Source organism: Mastomys coucha, unplaced genomic scaffold (genome assembly GCF_008632895.1).
Source record: "Mastomys coucha isolate ucsf_1 unplaced genomic scaffold, UCSF_Mcou_1 pScaffold16, whole genome shotgun sequence".
In the NCBI taxonomy this organism is placed as follows: domain Eukaryota; kingdom Metazoa; phylum Chordata; class Mammalia; order Rodentia; family Muridae; genus Mastomys; species Mastomys coucha.
In genome coordinates, this window is record NW_022196898.1 from 92,202,470 (window position 1) to 92,211,936 (window position 9,467).

A 9,467-nucleotide genomic window follows, 5' to 3' on the forward strand; every position below is an offset into this window, starting at 1 on the left:
AGGAGCCTCATACCAGCTGGTGTATGCTGCCTAGTTGGTGGTCCAGTATCTGAGAGATCTCAGTGGTCTAGGTTAATTGAGACTGCTGGTCCTCCTACAGAGTCGTCCTCTTTCTCAGCTTCTTCCAGCTTTTCCCTAATTCAAACACAGGGCTCAGTAGCTTCTTTCTACTAGTTGGGTGTAAATATCTACATCTGGCTCTTTCAGCTGCTCATTGGGTCTTCCAGAATGCCATCATGCTAGGTCCTTTTTTGTGAGTGCTCCACAGCCTCAGTAATAGTGTCAGGCCTTGGGGCCTCCCCTTGAGATGGATCCCACTTTGGGCCTGTTGCTGGACCTTCTTTTCCTCAGGCTATTCTCCATTTTTGTCCCTGCAGTTCTTTTGGACAGGAACAATTATGGGTCAGAGTTTTGACTGAGGAATAGCAACCCCGTCCCTCACTTGATGTCCTTTCTTTCTGCTGGAGGTATGCTCTATAAGTTCCGTCTCCCAACTGTAAGGCATTTCATCTAAGGTCCCTCCCTTTGAGTCCTGAGAGTCACTTACCCCCCAGGTCTCTTGTAAATTCTGGAGCTTCATTGGTACTTCATGTGAACAACATCAAGTTCTTTTTTATATTTTTTCATACACTATATCTCAAACAATATAAATATATCATATTCTTCCCCTATCCCTCAGTTTCTTCCAGACTCTCCTCACCTCTTACCCTACCCTATTTTGTCTTCCCACCCCTTTCTCAAAAACCTGGAAATCAAAATAAAGATAGTCAACACCCAAAACAGATCCTATGATTGTTTTTTTTTAAACCAATAAAATTTATTTTAAAATATACAACCCAGTATTGACATTTTTTTAAGTCATCAAAATAATTTATAATAGTTAAATGCCTCTTAAATATGTATGATATCTTCTGAAGCTAAAAGTAATATGCACTCAACCAGTTTTTAAAATCTATTTGGAACATTAAACATAATAGAACTAGAAAAAAAATCTCTCATGAGGTTTCTTTCAATCTTTCTTTCAATCTTCTATGATAGGGAGTTATGACAAGTTTCTGATTAGATAGAAACCTTTCCATCTTGAAGGGAGAATAGATGGCATAACTGTGGTTTCATAGAATGAATTGGGTGTGTTCCTTCTGTTTCTATTTTGTGGGGTAGTTTAAAGAGTATTGGTATTAGATCTTCTTTGAAGGTCTGACATAATTCTGCACTAAACTCTTCTGCTCCTTGTCTTTTTTTTGGTTGGGAGACTTTTAATGAGTGCTTCTATTTCTTTAGGGGTTATGGCACAGTTTAGATGGTTTTTCTGATCCTGATTCAACTTTTATATTTGGTATCTGTCTAGAAAGTTGTCCATTTCATCCACATTTCCCAGTTTTGTTGAATATAGGATTTTGTAGTAGGATCTCATGAACTTTTGAATTTCCTTAGTTTCTGTTGTTTTATCTCCCTTTTCAGTTCTTATTTTGTTAATTTGGATACTGTCTCTATGCCCTCTGGTTAGTCTGGCTAAGGTTTTATCTATTTTGTTGATTTCCTCAAAGAACCAGCTCCTAGTTTGGTTGATTCTTTGTATAGTTCTTTTTGTTTCTACTTGGTTGATTTCAGCCCTGAGTTTGATTATTTCCTGATACCTACTCCTCTTGTGTGTACTTATTTCTTTTTGTTCTAGATCTTTCAGGTGTGCTGTTAACCTGCTAGTGTATGCTCTCTCCAGTTTTTTTTTTTTAGAGGCACTCAGAGCAGAGTTTTCCTCTTAGCACTGCTTTCATTGTGTCCCATAAGTTTGGGTATGTTGTGCCTTCATTTTTACTAAATTCTAAAAAGTCTTTAATTTTTTTCTTTATTTCTTTCTTGACCAAGTTATCATTGAATACTGTGTTGCTCAGCTTCCATGTGTATGTGGGCTTTCTGTTGTTTTTTGTTTTGTTTTGTTTTTCTTTTGTTATTGAAGAGATGGTTTTGTCTGTGGTGATCTGACTAACAGTGCATGGGAATATTTCAATCTTTTTGTATCTGTTGAGACCTATTTTGTGACTGATTATGCGGTCAGTTTTGGAGAAGGTACCATGAGGTGTTGAGAAGAAGGTATATTCTTCTGATTTAGGATAAAATGTTCTATGCATATCTGTTAAATCCATTTGGTTCATAAGTTTGGTAAGTTTCACCATGTCTCTGTTTAGTTTGTGTTTCTATGATCTCTCCATTGCTGAGCGTGGGGAGTTGAAGTCTCCTGCTATTATTGTGTGAGTTGCAAAGGTGTGCTTTGAGCTTTAGTAATGTTTCTTTCATGAATGTGGGTTCCCTTGCATTTGGAGCATAGACGTTCAGAATTGAGAGTTCTTGTGTGCCCTTCTCCCAGCTTTGAGTAGGATACACAAACCCATGATGATTTTACAACCTAGCCCTTGGTCTAGGTTTTTTTTTTACAACCTAGTCCCTTGGTCTCGCCACATTTGCAGTTTCCTACTGGAGCTTTGAGGAGTTGACTACCTGCTAAGCTTGCTTTGGAACTCATTCCAGCTGAAACAAAGGATGGGTCTGTGGGCTCTCCCTATATAAACACAGTGCTGAAAATTAAACTTTGAGCCTTGATCAGGAATTTTGTCCTGGCTTCATTCTTCTCTAAATACCACCCCTCCCCCTGTCCTTTTTCATTTTCAGCTTCCCTTTCAGGTAATCCAATTTATCCATGGCTGCTGGACAGCTACAGGTGGTGCCCAAATGAGAGGACCAAAAATGGTTGTGGGGGTAGGGGAGGATCTATTGAGAATCACTGTCCTGTGTGGAGCTGCACAGGAAATGGAAGAAAAGTAACAGTATCCTGCATGGTGGTAAGCAACGAACAGCATTAATGCTAGCGCTAGTTAGAAAGCTTATTTTTTGGAGGCTGTTGTTGCAGGAGGTGCAAAGAGCATACAGCTAGGCTGAACAAGTGATGACCCAGTGTCGAATTCACCTAGGAGTGGCAGCATAATTGGGACCGGGGAATTCTACATAGGCATTTGTCTGAAGCCAAGAACTGCATCAGGAGAGGAGCAGGGTTTAAAAAACAGATGCTAGAAAAATTCTAAGCTCAAGTAGATTTATGCTGTGCATGGTTCCCAGAAGTTGGAACAGTAAATATACAAATGATATGAAAAAGGGGGAGTGAGTGAGAGAGAGAGAGAGAGAGAGAGAAAGAGAGAGAGAGACAGAGAGACAGAGAGACAGAGACAGAGACAGAGACACAGAGAGAGACACAGAGAGAGAATAGATCCCAGAAAGCAGTTGTCTCCTGTCCAAGACACATTAGCAATAAAGAAGGAAAATGGTCAGAGCTCTCCTAAGGACAGGAAGAAATCAGAAGACAACCTGCTTCCTCTCTGGCTCCTACTGGAAATTTCTTAGTTCAAGTTCTCTTCTCTCCCTGTCTATTGTCTGTCTTTGATGTCTGTCTACAGGTAAATTTATTTTTGTTTTTGGTTCATTGTTTGAATAATTGCTGTACTTTCTTTCATGTTAAAAAGAAATCTGATGGCTATCCATCCCTTGATTGAATTTAACTTGTTTAGAAGGCAGTCTCAATTTGTACAGCAGAAACTGGTAAGGTGCTCTGCACCCTTAGCTAGGATTCAAGCACTGCAGTAGAAGCCCTGCCAGGAGATGAAAAGCTGCTCTTAAATGTGCCAGAAGCTTCTCAAGTTCTATGGCAAGTAAGCTGATGGTTGTTTTCCTAGAAAAATCTCTGCAGTTGTGATTATCGGGTTCAGCAAGGGACAAGGTGCTTTTTTCCTTGAAATTATAGCTAGAAAAAAATATTTTGTTTGGTCTAAATATATAAGATGTGTGTAGCCACTTCTTTTTTATTTTTGAGTTTAATAGTATAAATATGTTCTGCATGTTTTGGTTATAGAGTGTTGACTTATAGGTTATTGGGAATGATTAAAAATTTGTATCATTGGTAACAGAAAGTTAGCTTAAAACTGGTAACTCTGGGTTGGACAGACAACAACATGTAGCATGAGCCAACAAAGGAAAACAGTTTTCTAAAGATACTTCTTGATGTGTTAGAACAGCGGGTCACGTCAGAACATATCACACTCGGCCTAAACAGTTCCACATGTAAGAGGTTTAATTGAGAGGGAAAGAGGGGGCAGTAGCTCAGAAAGAGAGGAGGGTGAGAGAGAGAGGTGGAGGAATGTTCCCCGTATATATATGGGTTCTGACATAGTGCTCACAGTTAAAGGTGGGAAGTAAGCCCAACGAATGGGAATATGGCAGCTGTTGCCCTGGCAACAGGACTGTGGACCCGCCCATGCATTGCCACAGGCTTTGGATGCCCTGATGCTAACATAACTCCCTTTTTGATATTATAAAGAAAAGGAAAGAAAAAGGGAAGGGGAAGCTGATGGTGAAAAGGGAATGAGGGTGTCATGTCTCTTAAGCTACTTCCTGCTGTCTAGGGGCATTGTCAATGGGGGGTAGCTGGCTTTCACCATCAGGATCCACTTGTAAACCTTTGCATCAGGTTCCTCTGTGGACAGTGGCTCATCTGTGGGCAGCGGCTAGTAATCCTGTAACAGGAACTGATTGATAGTTTGGTTAGAAATTTTTTGTATTTGTCGTTGAAGAAATGTAGAAACAAGATTGATGAGGCAGGGAGCAAATAATAACACCAGGAAGATGACTAGGAAAGGAGTTACAAATGGGAGTATCCACTTCCATATGGGGTTTTCAAAAATCTCAGAACTGGAGGTCTCAGGATCCCTGAAATTTTTTATGTCTGACTGTAGCTCCTGGATTTTATTTCTTACTATCCCGGATTGGTTGACGTAGAAGCAGCATTCTTCTTGGAGGAACAGACAAAGACCATCTTCTTTAGCTGTCAGGACATCTAGTCCCTGTCTGTTCTGAAGCACCACAGCTGCCAAAGAATTGATCTGATTTTGGATAGTAAGCACAGTTTCAGACATTTTTTGAAAATTGCTTTGAAACTGAGAAGTGAATGTATTACATTGGATCATGGCAGTTGTTAACCATGCAACTCCAGTACCAACACCTATGGCTATTCCCGTAGCAACCAAGAGTGGTACAACTTGAACTGCCCTCTTATGTTGGGCAGTTCAACTGGTAGGGGCTCGTTTCCCTGGATTACTCCCAGTTCAGGGAAAAGAAGTACTAATGTGCAAACTCTTGACCAGCTAGCAGGTAGGCGATGATATGCCTGAGTACCCCAGAGAATTGACATCTTTTGGATTGTAGGGCATTGTGGCAGAGATGATACATCAAGGGTTACGGTTCTATTGCAGTATAGGGAGCTCAGCATTCCCACTGAATGAGTCCCAGAGGCCTTAAAACAGGTTGCCATGCCAAAGAGAGGGACAGAGGTAAGGTATGGAGGCATGGCCACACTGGAGCCAGGGCAGCTGACAAAGGGTGAGGTAATGTTACTTGGCAGTATCACCGGAGACACTGTAAGTGACAATTGTGAGTTAGTTTCAGGGAGTACACATAACCAGCAATCCTTAAAGTATCCAGGTCTGGTGACATTAAGGAGTTGGTATGATGAGGTCAAGGTCTGAAGTAAAAGGTGAAATGACAAGTTACTGCCATTTGTGAGGGGTGATGTCAAAGAGGTAAGGATCTCAGAGGAGTGTTAGATTATCTCCCCTGCTTTTCTGATTTCTAGAGGTTGGGCAATTGAGACATATTTTCTCTGGATATGGATGGTACTTACTGGGGACCTGGCCTGATTTTTACGATAGAGCTTACCAACAATTCCTGTCTCCCACCTGGAATCCCATGGGTCTTATATGTAGAAAAAGAGTGTCTTGCGATGTTGATAGAAGAAATGATTGATCCGTGATCCTAGCATATGTATTTGACAAAACCAATATGGGCAGTCCCCATATTCATCTGGCCACTTTCTACTATAGCCTTTTGTCTGGTCAAAGAGAAAGCAAGTATAGAGATCATAATATTTAGATGGCATTACAGACACCGGGATGATGGCAATTTGGATTGGTTTCTGGCATCCAGCTATGGAGAAGTTTCCTGACCCTATTTGGAAAGACTATTATCTGTGGGGGTTTCTTGAACCTTGAATCTCCAGATATAAGGGCTATCCTGGATAGAAATGAAGAGCAGGAGGATGAGAAACCCATGTCTAATCCAGTGAAGTCGAGCTCGGCTGCCAGAGTAGAGTCTCAATTTCTGGGACTGGGGACAAGGTAGGTGGTCTCGTTGTCCTCTGGAGCTTAACAGAGCATGCTCCTGTTAAGATTGATGTGTATGAAGAAGAATTGTTTTTAGGTAGAGGAATGAAAGGTTTGAGGTGAGACAGATGGACCCAATGGGAGAGTCTTTCGAGTTTAGCAGCTGTAGGGGGTCACAAGAATTACTTTAAAAGAGCATTGCCATTTGAGAGAGAGAGGTGAGGGCCAATGACCTGGAGGGCATAGAAGGACTTGGTCTCTAATGTAGATAGGTAGTAGACAGGTGACAGTGTATGGCCAAGGTAGATAGTGGTCAGCAAAGTTCCATAGGAGAGAACAGTGGTGGCAAAGTAATGGAGTAAGTAGATGGTCTGGGAGGGGAGAACATTTAGGTGAAAGACCAGGAGTTAGGACTGGACATGAGTTCAAAGGGAGAGACGAGGAAATGTCACTTTGGGAGAGCTCCTAACCTGAAAAGAGCCAGAGGTAGGAGTTTAACCCAATCAAGGTAAAGTTCCTGTGACAGCTTAACAAGAATGGTTTTTAAAGAGTGATTAGTTCTTTCTACCTTACCAGAAGATTGAGTGAGATAAGGAATGTGAAAATGCCAGGGAATGTCTAGGATCTTAGATAGGACTGGAGAGACTTGGGAAGTAAATTCAGGATCATTGTCTGATTGGAGAGAGGCTGTGGCACCAAACTGGGGGATGATCTCTTGGAGGAAGAGATCAGAAACTGTCTGAGCCCTTTTGTTAGTTGTGGGAAATACCTCTACCCGCCCTGAGAAGGTGTCCACCAAGACCAGGAGGCACTTGGCATGCCTGACAGTGGGCATGTGGGTAAAGTCAAGTTGCCAGTCAGTTCCAGGAAGGGAACCTCTAGCCTGATGGGTAGGAAAAGGGGTGTTACGATACTTTGAGTTGGGGTCAGACTTCTGACAGATTTTGTAAGAAGTAGTCATAGACTTTAAGAAGCTTAAGTCCTCAGGAGTAGGCTGGAGAGAGAGGGAGGGTATTGAGCTTGGATTATATACCTGGTAGAGTCTTGAAATTGGATGACAACAGGAGAATGGTGTTTAGCAACAGAGGGGTTCAGGACATTCCAGACTTGAGGATCTACCTGAGAAGCTGGTAAAGGAAGTAACATGATAGTGTTAGTAGGTTGCCTGGCTAGGAGAGGGAGCAGAGGAACTGCTGGCAAGCCTGGGTATAGGTGAATGTGGGGAGCAAAGGAAATAGAGGCTCCCAGCCTAGCTAGAAGATCCCTTCCCAATAAGGGGACAGGACATGTTGGCACTACCAAAAAGGAATGGGTGAGAGGTACACTCCTAAAAATGCAACTAGGTGGTGGGGTCTGGAGAGAGAAGTAAGGTTGTCCTCCTACCCTGACAATAGGAGAACCAGAAGAAGTGGGTCCCCAAAAGTCTGTCAGGACCGAGTAAGTGGCTCCAGTGTCCAAGAGGAAGGAGATGGACCGCCCACATACCATGATATCTACCCAGGGCTCCCTGCTAGTGATGGCAGTGGTCGGGTCAGGGGAGCTCAGGCCTCCTCAGTTGGCCATAGCCAAGCCTAGGAGATCAGTTGGAGGGTTATCTGGGAGTGATGTCCCCCTGTTCGGCATAACATAAGGGCAATCAACAGCCCAATGTCCCTCTTGTTGGGACCTAGGGCATGGCCCTATTGGCTTGCGGAAGTTAGGGCAGGCTTTTGCCCAGTGACCTTGTTTACCACATTTGTAGCAGGTACCTGATGTTCTCTGAGTCTTAGGAGACCATGAGTCCAGGGTAGTGGCCGGGGCTGGTTGGACAGCCTTTCCCAGCATATGGTATTTTTGTTTGCGGACTTTATCATCTCTCCCATGGTACACTTTGAAGGCCAGTGCTAAGACTTCTACCTGTGGAGTTAGGGGTCCCCTCTCCAGTTTTTTAAGTTTAGCTCTTATGTTGGGGTAGCTCTGGGAAAAGAAGTAGGTTATCAGAAGTGGCTTACCTTCTGGGTTTTCAGGGTCCAGATTGGTATGCTGTAATAAAGTCTTCGTAAGGCATTCTAAAAATTGAGAGGGATTCTCCAGCTTGTCCTGGACAACCTCTTGGAGTTTTTCAAAATTTACTGGCTGTAAGGCCACTTTTCTATGACCGACCAGAAGGCATGTAATGAACCTGTCCCTGGCTAAAATACCATCTGCAGAATTGTAATTCCACCAGGGATCCTGGTCCAGCACTGTCTCAGAGCCAATTGGGTATGTGCCATCTGTTTGTTGAATTCTATCTATATGCACTCTTGCTGTTTCCCAGACTTGTCTGCATTCCTCAGGAAGTAAGTTATTAGTAAGAATCATATGAACATCATGGAAAGTCAAGCTGTAAGATTGAGTGATATACTGGGACTCTGTAATAAACTTGGAAGAGTTAGAAGTTTAGGACTCCAGCCTGTTTTCGGTTTGGGAAAGTTCACTATGTGAGAACAGAACATGTACTCTGACAAGACCATCTACTCCAGCAACTTCTCTTAGAGGTAGGACCGTTGCTGGGTCAGGTGTCTCTGGGGAGGAAGGACTTGGAGGTTTTCCTGTAGCCTTAGAGTGGGCGACAGGAGGAGTGAAGGTAGCTGCCAATGTGGGGCATTTGGAGCGGCCTACAACTTGCATAGAAGAAGGGGAGGGGTCTGGAGAGGTAGAGCTAGCAGGCTCTAGGGCATCCTGGTGAGGAAGAGAAACTGAGGCAACAGTTTGGGTTTTCGGCAGTGTGGAGAAAGGACTGTGGCAAAAGGGGGTGGTTCATTAGCTGGATCTAGCATTGTAGCATCATCTAGCGGAGGTTGTGTAGATTTCATGGCTAAGAGCAGTTGGGTTGGGGAACAAGAAGAGCACAAGGAACGATTGGAATGGAGATAGATAAATGCTTGGATATAGAGAACCTCCTTCCATTTACCAGTTCACTGGCAGTATGTATTAAGCTTCCTTAAAATAGTTGGATCTAGGGTGCCATTAAGTGGCCATTTTCAACTCCTATCTAGTTGAGATTTAATCAAGATCTTATTGTAGAGATATATTAATTTTGATACCTTCAAGTCAGGAATTAGCGTTAAAGATTTGAGATTTTCCAGGAGACATCCCAGTGGGGTGCCTGGAGGTACGGTCGAAGACATTCTGACAGCCATTGGAGGGTAGTTGGACTATTTGTACCAGTGTCCTGAGAACTGTGGTGGCCCTGCTGATTTCACGGAGGAGTCTCAACCGACACCAGAAACAGCTACTCGACCCGAC